Genomic DNA, 8,827 nt, shown 5'->3' with positions numbered 1-8,827 from the left:
AGATTTTTATGCCAACCAGAGCAGGTGGTAAGCAGGATCAGACCGTAGGGCGCCTCCGGTGCTACCCTGCGGTCGAGAACACAGTGAGCTCTTCTCTGTGTCTGGCATGCTTGCTTACTGAACTGGTCACATTTATGTGGGCTTCTCTCAATTCATTAATCACGAGGCACTCTGCGGCGGTGGAGCAGCCGTGGGTGGAGAGAGAGATGAGGATGGGGGAGAGTGCTTACCCACTCTAATGCATCTTGGGTAATAATATACATGCCTTTCTTTATTTAAATTCACAATGCTGATGACCACCAACGGCAATGTGGTTTAATATTAGAAGATAATCTCTGATTACAGCATTATATTTCAATCCATGATCTCTGCTTTACTCTCACAATGAGTAGTGGATACTTTTAAATGCTATCCATATGGAAATTGCAAATCTGAATGTTAAGGCGTGACGCACCAAATTACTATACTTTATTAATATACTGTGTAATATAACTTTAAAGATGCTAATATCCGTATATACTTCACACTAAAAATATATCTGTTTAACATTGCCAGCGGTGGTGGTTTATCATGTATACAAGGAACCGTGCAGTAGCTCAGTCCGGAAAAGGACTTGGCTTGGGAACCGAAGGGTCGCCGGTTCAAGTCCTGATGGACCAAAAGGTTGTCTTGAGTAACACATCAAACCACCCAGCTGCTCCCTGGTTTCCAGTCCCTTTTATCAATTAGTGAATGGTCGTTATAAAACGTCCTGGTTCTCGTGTGTGTGTATTCTGGCCTTAAAGATGGGGTAGGTAAGAATGGAGAAACCAGCTTGGAGCGCTAGAATCTGTAAAGTAAGCGCAGCCGAAAAGACTTCCTTACAGAGGCCCCTCCTCCAACACACACAAGCGCGCAAATGACCAATGAGGCAACGTGATAGGTTGTGCACAGATGGAAGGCTGACAGGCAGTAGGTCCATCCAGTTATTTTAGCCGGGCGGCTCAGATAATTGGTCTTCCACAGATTACTTTTTTTATGTACAGTATCTATTGTCAAAGCATTTAATATATTCATTGCTATCGGGATGTTAAGAGCATTCCATGGAATATAACAAAAAGTGTATCTGAAGTGAAATGCCTACCCCACCTTTAATGTGTAATTGTATAATAACACCAGAGTAAAGAACTACATGTCCCCTCGGGATTAATAATGTATCTTAGTATGTTTACATTTACCAACAGAAACATGTGTAATGACGGTGATTATGTTTCTATATTGTACTGTTTTCTTTATACCTACCAGGTGAAACTTCATTTAATTTGTCTGATAAAATGGCACAAACTATTTTTGTATCGATAATTCCCAAATTGTACTCATACACCACCATGACAAGGACCAGTGTCATTTTAAGTATATTATCTCAATAAGTCTTGGATGGATTGTCATAATTTGTGTCCCTTTCAGGATGAATTGCTTCTGCAAAACTTCTTAAATTGAGGTTCAAGTTCTTAATTTGTGCCCCTAAGTAGATTTGGTTTGCAGTTTAAAGAAAAAAAAATGCTGCTACAACTTTTAGACTGCTCATAATGTTAAAGTCATCATTTAACATGGAGCTAGATTACAGCTGTAACTGTCTGATGTACAAGTACTCTGCTAGACCACTTTATAATCTGACTGAGAGTGTTCTGTTCTTTAAAGTTAGGTTGCCAAACCATTGTGATTATGTTTTCATGCTGACATTAGCCTTCAGCTCAAAGTACTTTCTGCCATAGCACTGCGTCAGCCATTACCATGACCATCTTAGTTTTGCAATTTTGGCAGATAAACACTTCAGTTCATACCTTTCAAGCAGTGTAATACCACCCTTGACACAGTTACATGTTTTCTATACTTAGAACCTATTGTGTCTATAACAATAGCTAATGAAGATACACATTATGTTAATTGCATGAATGAAAAGATCTGCATTAAAATAGATGTTTTATTTATCTTTTATGATCAGTGTTTGTTGACCCAAGTTGGTGGCCTTTTCTGTTGCAAACAATTGTTCTAATTTTAGTCCCATTGTACCTCTATTTTTTTTGTATCACAATCTTTTGTAAGCCCATTCTACAATGCAAACCCTATCAGCCGCAGCTACGCATCACACAATAGCCTATTTGGGTTTGGATAATGAGAAATTGGGAGCAGACCACCCAGTCGTTTGTGTGAGCAAATTGCTTTTTTATTGGAGCAAAGGTGACCAGGTGGGAGATTTGGTTATCTATCTGCTGAAATGGCCAAACCACAACTGAAATGTAGCAACACTATACTGGAAGAAGTGCTACATAAGCATGGTCTACATGAAAGGAGATACAGAATGGATTACATACACATACTTTGAAAGGAAGGTTACAGAAAAAGTAGGGGTGCTGGTCAACTTCTTTATAACTCAGCCTATTTCAATTAGCCTTGAAATGTACATGGTAGACTTCTTAGATGCACTAACAGTAGAGTTCCCCTCATAATCAGAAAGGCATTTCAAATTGTATGTCATACAAATCTGCTTTGTTTCACATTTTTTGTTTGGTAATAATTCCAATATTATTCAGTTTTATCCATCCTATCTTTTAATTTGTTTGGCCAATGCACAAACCAGCTTGTTCATCCAAGAAACCTGATGCATTTAGGGAGCGTGGCTTATGTATATATTTTTTTTCTTTTTGGTATCTTACACTATTGGTTAATTTACAGGACATTCCAGGAAAGCCTCAAATAACCACCTACATTATGATTGGGCATCATTGCATGTTCTCTCCTAAAAATGAAGGTTCAAATGCCCCAAAAGACCCAAAAAAAAGGGTGCTGTTGTAAAGTACGAGTAAATACATTACAGCTACGTATAAAACAAAGCATTGTTGGCATTGGTGTCAAAACTCAAATTAAGTGTAGTTGTTCAAAACCAGTTAAAATACAATCATATAACATAATGGATGATAGCCATTTTTAATTAGTCACCTTCTTTTAATTCTCAACTTTGACCCTTGCCTCAGTTCATGTTTCTCATTCTGTACAGCATTTGGCCTTGGGGTTTGGCCACCCTGTGTTATGATGATTGGTTGGCACCTGTTTTTACAAATTGTCTTCATCAGCTGTGTTAAGAGATTACACCCTTGTTACTCCTGAACAATGCGTAAAGCAAGGCTGCAAACATTATCTTCGTTCCATTCAAATATTGATAGGACTAAATAAGCTATGAGTCAAAGAGTTGTTCTAATCTGACCGAGGCCTTCTGGGGCCCGCTCCTCTTCGAGAAATGTAACTGGTTATCTATTTCTAATGGGATGTTTGATTAACAACTTGGTGTGGGAAAAAGAGCAGTTTGGGTACAGAACGTCAGAATTGGCTTGGGCAGAGGCTGTGTTCACTACAGGGCCTCAGCAAATGTCTTTGTCAACTCTCAGGCCCTACAGATGTAGCACCTAATTTCGGACGCCCCTACCGTAGTGGGTCCGTGATCGGCATTGGGTTGGCCCTCGCTGAAAGGAAAACCCCCCGCATGACTTGACACGCCCCCTTGATAAATACATAAAATTATAATGAAACCAGCTGCAATGGATCATTGATCCACCAGGGGGAGCAGTGATTAGAAAGCTGCCACAGTGGAACTCATGTGAAATAAACAGCTGATAGATCTACAGGTATCTGATATAGCGGACCTTTGTTAAGATCCATATGGTCACGGATAGGATCATATTCTGTGCTAAATGAGAAGACATGTAATCATTTTACAAAACATCACCATGTTTCTATCTAACCAAAATAATGTTGTTTAATGCACGTTGGCGTATACTACAACTACAAAAACCATGGGGTTTGTTTTTTCATCAGGAAATCCAGCCCGGCCTCACAAACGATTTTTAATCATCATCCTCACGATCATTTTAATGTATATATGGTTCGCGCGAACTTGACATGAAACACTAAACAAATATGAATTTGCTGTTAGTTCCCTTCATTACAACGTTATTAAACGTGCTTAACTCATGAATTCACAACGAAGAGGTTTATTTTTAATGGAGCCTTTCATCTCACCACGGTTAACAAGAATATGTGTTAACAGTAACTGTATTATCAGTGTTTAACCATTACTGCTACAACAATCACACATTGAGTTCATTGTTGTGCAATGTTAAAATCAGACGTTGTTTTTTAAAAAAAATAAGGGGGTTTTTCTGGGGGGAAAAAAAACTCGGCAGCTCTCAGGTGATCAGCTGATCAGCTGTGTGTGTGACTCTCTTGTTTACGATATCTAACTAGCCCATCAGCCACGCTCCCCTTCCGATCTCTCTTCTCCAGCCGCAGTAAAGTTTAACTGTAGGTTTGGGTGTTTGCATTTTATGCAGTGATCTGTCTCTCCTCTCTGCCGCAGACAGCTGAGCGCAGGGGCGGACTGGGAGGAAAAGTGGCCCGGGGATTAATTGACAGACAGGCCCACTAATGCGCGGGCATGGTATCGGCCTGCGGCGACGAAAGTATGTTACTTAACAAAAAACCCCTATGCAGTTTAATGTTTATTTTGCGATTCATATAGTATCCACATTAACCTGAGCCCTGAGTTGCCTAGAGCAAATAGTTACAGCATAACTTTTAGTGATTTTAATGTTAACAGATCATTGATGCAATAACATTTGGACCCAATTTGCCTGACTTGACACACAGAATAAAACATGGGCTTAGGGAAGCATCCTCAATGTGGGTGAGACAATTTAACAGGGGATGTGGGCAGGTGGTGGACCTAACCCCTCCAGGGGGTTCCCGCGCGCGCGCTCCTCGCTCCTCCGGGATAGATTTATTTTTTAAATGTTGAAGTTAAATGCATCAATCTGGTGCACTTTTGAGAGCAAATTAGGGACTTAAATTCTATGGATTACTCTCTCAACACCCATATTTGAACACGATTTACTTTTTCTTTCAACCATTTATTTGAACAGCGAGTGGAGGCAAAAGTGATGCACCCAAAGAATAAACCTGCTATGCTAATAGCCTAAACTCAGTAACGAATGTGGGCAACCACGTTCTTCTCCACAGCCGTCAGCGCGCAACCTCTGAGTCACCCCTCGATTTCCACCGGGTCCGTCTGCGGCGTGTTACGGCTGCGCCATGGTTTTGATTCCGGCTCCTCCGGCGTCATAACTACCGGGTGCATTTCAGAAGCCTTTCCAGAGCCTTCAGAAGCGGAGCGTCTTGGGCTTCCGGCTCGCAGTTTTTGTTGATTTTGGGCATATTTCCTGGACAGGCTACTTTGTACAACAAAGTTCATAATAATATTCCATTGTAAACAACATGAATCAAGATGTGTTGCTATATTTTAGTGGTAAAAAAATGCATTCATCATCTATAATATTCTATATATAAATTCTACAAAGTGGCCTCAGAGCTCTCAAGTCTCACGCATTTGGCGTGGAGACACCGCATTGTTCACTCCTTCAACGCTCACACGCCACACCTTGTAATTTCTCACGCAGAGATTTCTTTCCAGGGTTACCGCCCACCAAGGTCGCGCCGCGGCAATTTTGTAAAACAAACTAGGCTTGTTTGAGGACGGCCGTGAACTCCACTAGCCCCAGGTGACATTTCGCCGATACAAGGGCTTCATACTCACTAGCACAACCCCCCCCCCCCCCCCCGTTGACATCGCGGTACAGAGGGCTTCATGGGGAACTTTGAGGGAGCCAGAAGTTGAGTTACCAAAATCTCACTCTGAACTCTGTTCAAAACTGAGAGCCCTTGGTGCTGTAAACCGGAGGGAGAACGCTGGTATTCTCCTCCTACTTGACAAAGACTACGGAGGGATAGGGTCTGCAAAATTAGTTTGTGTTGTTATATATATATGCGTATATATATACACACACACAAATAATTTTGCAGACCCGTATCCCTCCGTCGTAAGTGCTTTCAAGTAGTATGAGAAATACCAGCGTTCTCCTCCGGTTTACAGGCCACCAGGGCTCTCAAGTTTTTGAACAGAGTTCAGAGTGAGATTTTGGACTCCAACTCTGGCCTTCCCCTCAAAGTTCCCATGAAACCCTCTGTACCGCGAATGTCAAACGGGGGGTTGTGCTATGTGGAGTATGAAGCCCTCTGTATCGCGAATGTCACCTGGGGGGGGCTGTGGAGGTTCACGCGTCTCAAAAAGCTAGGTTTGTTTACAAAATTGGGCGCGAACTTGGTGGGCGGTCCCTGGAAAGAAATCTCTGCGTGAGAAATACAAGTGTGGCGTTGTGAGCGTTGAATGGAGTGAAATGCGTTTGGTTCTCACGCCAAATGCGTGAGACTTGAGAGCTCTGAGGCCTGTGTAAATTATATATATAGAATAATTATGATGATGAATGCATTTTTTTTTACCACTAAATATAGCAACACATCTGTTGATTCATGTTGTTTATAACTGAAATTATATGAACTTTGTCTGTTACAACGTAGCCTGTCCAGAAATATGCCAAATCAACAAAAACTGCGAGCCGGCAGCCAAGACGCTCCGCTTCTGAAAGGCTTGCTGAAAGGCTTCTGAAATGCACCCGGTAGTTATGACGCCGGAGAGCCGGATCAAAACCATGGCGCAGCCGTAACACGCCGCAGACGGACCCTTGTGGAATCGAGGGTGACTCAGAGGTTGCGCGCTGACGGTCTGTGAGAAAGAACGTTGTTTGCCCACATTCTGTTACTGAGTTTAGGCTAGTTAGGTCTAGCAGGTTATTGTTTGGGGTGCACTCACTTTTGCCTCCACTCGCTTGTTCAAATAAATGTGTAAAGAAAAAGTAAATCTGTTCATCATGGGTGGTTGAGAGATTGTATCCATAGATTTAGTCCCTAATTTTGCTCTCAAAGTGCCACCAGATTGAATGCATTTAACTTCAACATTTTAAAAAAATAAAACTTCCCGGAGGAGCATGCCCCCGGACCCCCCCTGGAGGAGGTAGGTCCCACCACCTGCCCACATCCCTGTTAAATTGTCTCACCACATTGAGGATGCTTCCTACGGCCCATGTTTTATTCTGTGTGTCCAAGTCAGGGCAAATTTGGTCCAAGGTGTTATTGCATTCAATGATCTGTTAACATTAAAATCACTAAAGTATATGCGTAAACTATTTGCTCTAGGCAACTCAAGGGCTCAGCGTAATGTGAGTTACTATAGTGAATCCCACAATAACATTATAATGCATAGGGTTTTTTGTTAAGTAACATACTTTCGTCGCGGCAGGCGATACATGCCGCGCATTAGGTGGGCCTGTCTGTCAATTAATTCCCGGGCCACTTTTCCTCCCAGTCCGCCCCTCTGCGCTCAGCTGTCTGCTGGCAGAGAGGGAAGAGACAGTCACTGCATAAATATGCAAACCCAAACCTACAGTTTAAACGTTTACTTGCTGGAGGAGAGAGGATTCGGGAAGGGGAGCTGTGGCTGATTGGGCTATTAGTATGTAAACAAAGAGAGTCACACACACAGCTGATCAGCTGATCACCTGAGAGCTGCCGAAAGTTTCAGAACTATTTATTAAAAAAACAACGGTCTGATTTTAACATTGCAAACAATTGAACTCAATGTGTGATTTTGTAGCAGTAATGTTAAACACTGAGTAATACAGTTAACTGTTAACACATATTCTTGTTTAACCGTGGTGAGATGGGACGAGGCTCATTAAAAATAAACCTCGTTTTAGTGAATTATGAGTTAAGGCACGCTTAATAACTGTTGTAATGAAGGAACTACAGCAAATTCCATATTTCGTTAGTGCTTTCATGTAATTCGGCGAACTATTATACGATTAAATGATCGGTGTGAGGATGATGATTAAAAATCGTTTGTTTGAGCCAGGGCTGGATTTCCTGATGAAAAAAACAAACCCCATGGTTTTTGTTAGTTGTAGTATACGCCAACGGTGCATTAAACAACATTATTTTGTTAAATAGAAACATGGTGGTAATGTTTTGTAAATGATTACATGTCTCTCATTTAGCACAGAAGTATGATCCTATCCGTGACATATGGATCTTAACAAAGGTCCGCTATATTCAGATACCTGTAGATTACTATCAGCTGTTTATTTCACATGAGTTCACTGTGCAAGGCTTTCTAATCACTGCTCCTGGTGGATCAATGATTCATTGCCAGCTGGTTTCATTATAATTTTATGTATTTATCAAGGGGGTGTCAAGTCATGCGGGGTTTTCCTTTCAGCGAGCCAAAACCCAAATGCGATCACGGACCCAGCTACGGTAGGGGCGTGCCGAAATTAGGGTGCTAATCTGTAGGCCTTGAGAGTTGGACAAAACCATTCTTGCTGAGGGCCCTGTAGTGAATCACAGGCCTCTGCCCAAGCCAATCTGACGTTCTGTACCAAACTGCTCTTTTTCCCCACACCAAGTTGTTAATCAAAACATCCCATTAGGAAATAGATAACCAGTTACATTTCATCGGAAGAGGAGCGGGGCCCCAGAAGCTCGGTCAGATTGAGAACAACTCTTTGACTCATAGCTTATTTAGTCCTATCAATATTTGAAGGAAACGAAGATAATTGTTGCAGCCTTTGCTTTTATGCATTGTTCAGAGTACAAGGGTGTAATCTCAACACCTGAGAAGAAAAGAAAAAAAAAACAGGTGCAACTCCCAGTGCAACCCAAGGCAAATGCGTACAATGGAAACATGAAACTGAGGCAAGGGTCAAAGTTGAGAATTAAAAGAAGGTGGACTAATTAAAAATGGGCTATCAGTCCATTATGTTAATGATTGTATTTTAACTGGTTGAACAACTACACTAAGAGTTGACACCAATGCCAACAATGCTTTACGTAGCTGTATGTATTT

At 41.6% G+C, this 8,827-nt stretch overlaps 1 protein-coding gene and 1 long non-coding RNA gene across 2 annotated transcripts in view; both read left to right on the top strand.

Moving 5' to 3' along the window:
- Positions 1-5,239, top strand: part of LOC104948665 (uncharacterized) — a 7,499-nt gene extending 2,260 nt beyond the window's left edge. The window contains exons 2-3 of the long non-coding RNA XR_798717.1: positions 189-190; positions 5,075-5,239. This is a non-coding gene — a long non-coding RNA (uncharacterized lncRNA). The remainder of the gene's footprint in view (positions 1-188; positions 191-5,074) is intronic.
- Positions 1-8,827, top strand: part of tjp1a (tight junction protein 1a) — a 221,129-nt gene that overhangs the window by 69,434 nt on the left and 142,868 nt on the right. The window lies entirely within an intron of this gene.

The sequence above is a fragment of the Notothenia coriiceps genome, unplaced genomic scaffold (genome assembly GCF_000735185.1).
Source record: "Notothenia coriiceps isolate Sejong01 unplaced genomic scaffold, NC01 NC01_scaffold00000339, whole genome shotgun sequence".
NCBI classification, from domain to species: Eukaryota; Metazoa; Chordata; class Actinopteri; order Perciformes; family Nototheniidae; genus Notothenia; species Notothenia coriiceps.
Note: the sequence above shows the minus strand (reverse complement) of the source record. Positions and strands in the feature narration are given on the sequence as shown.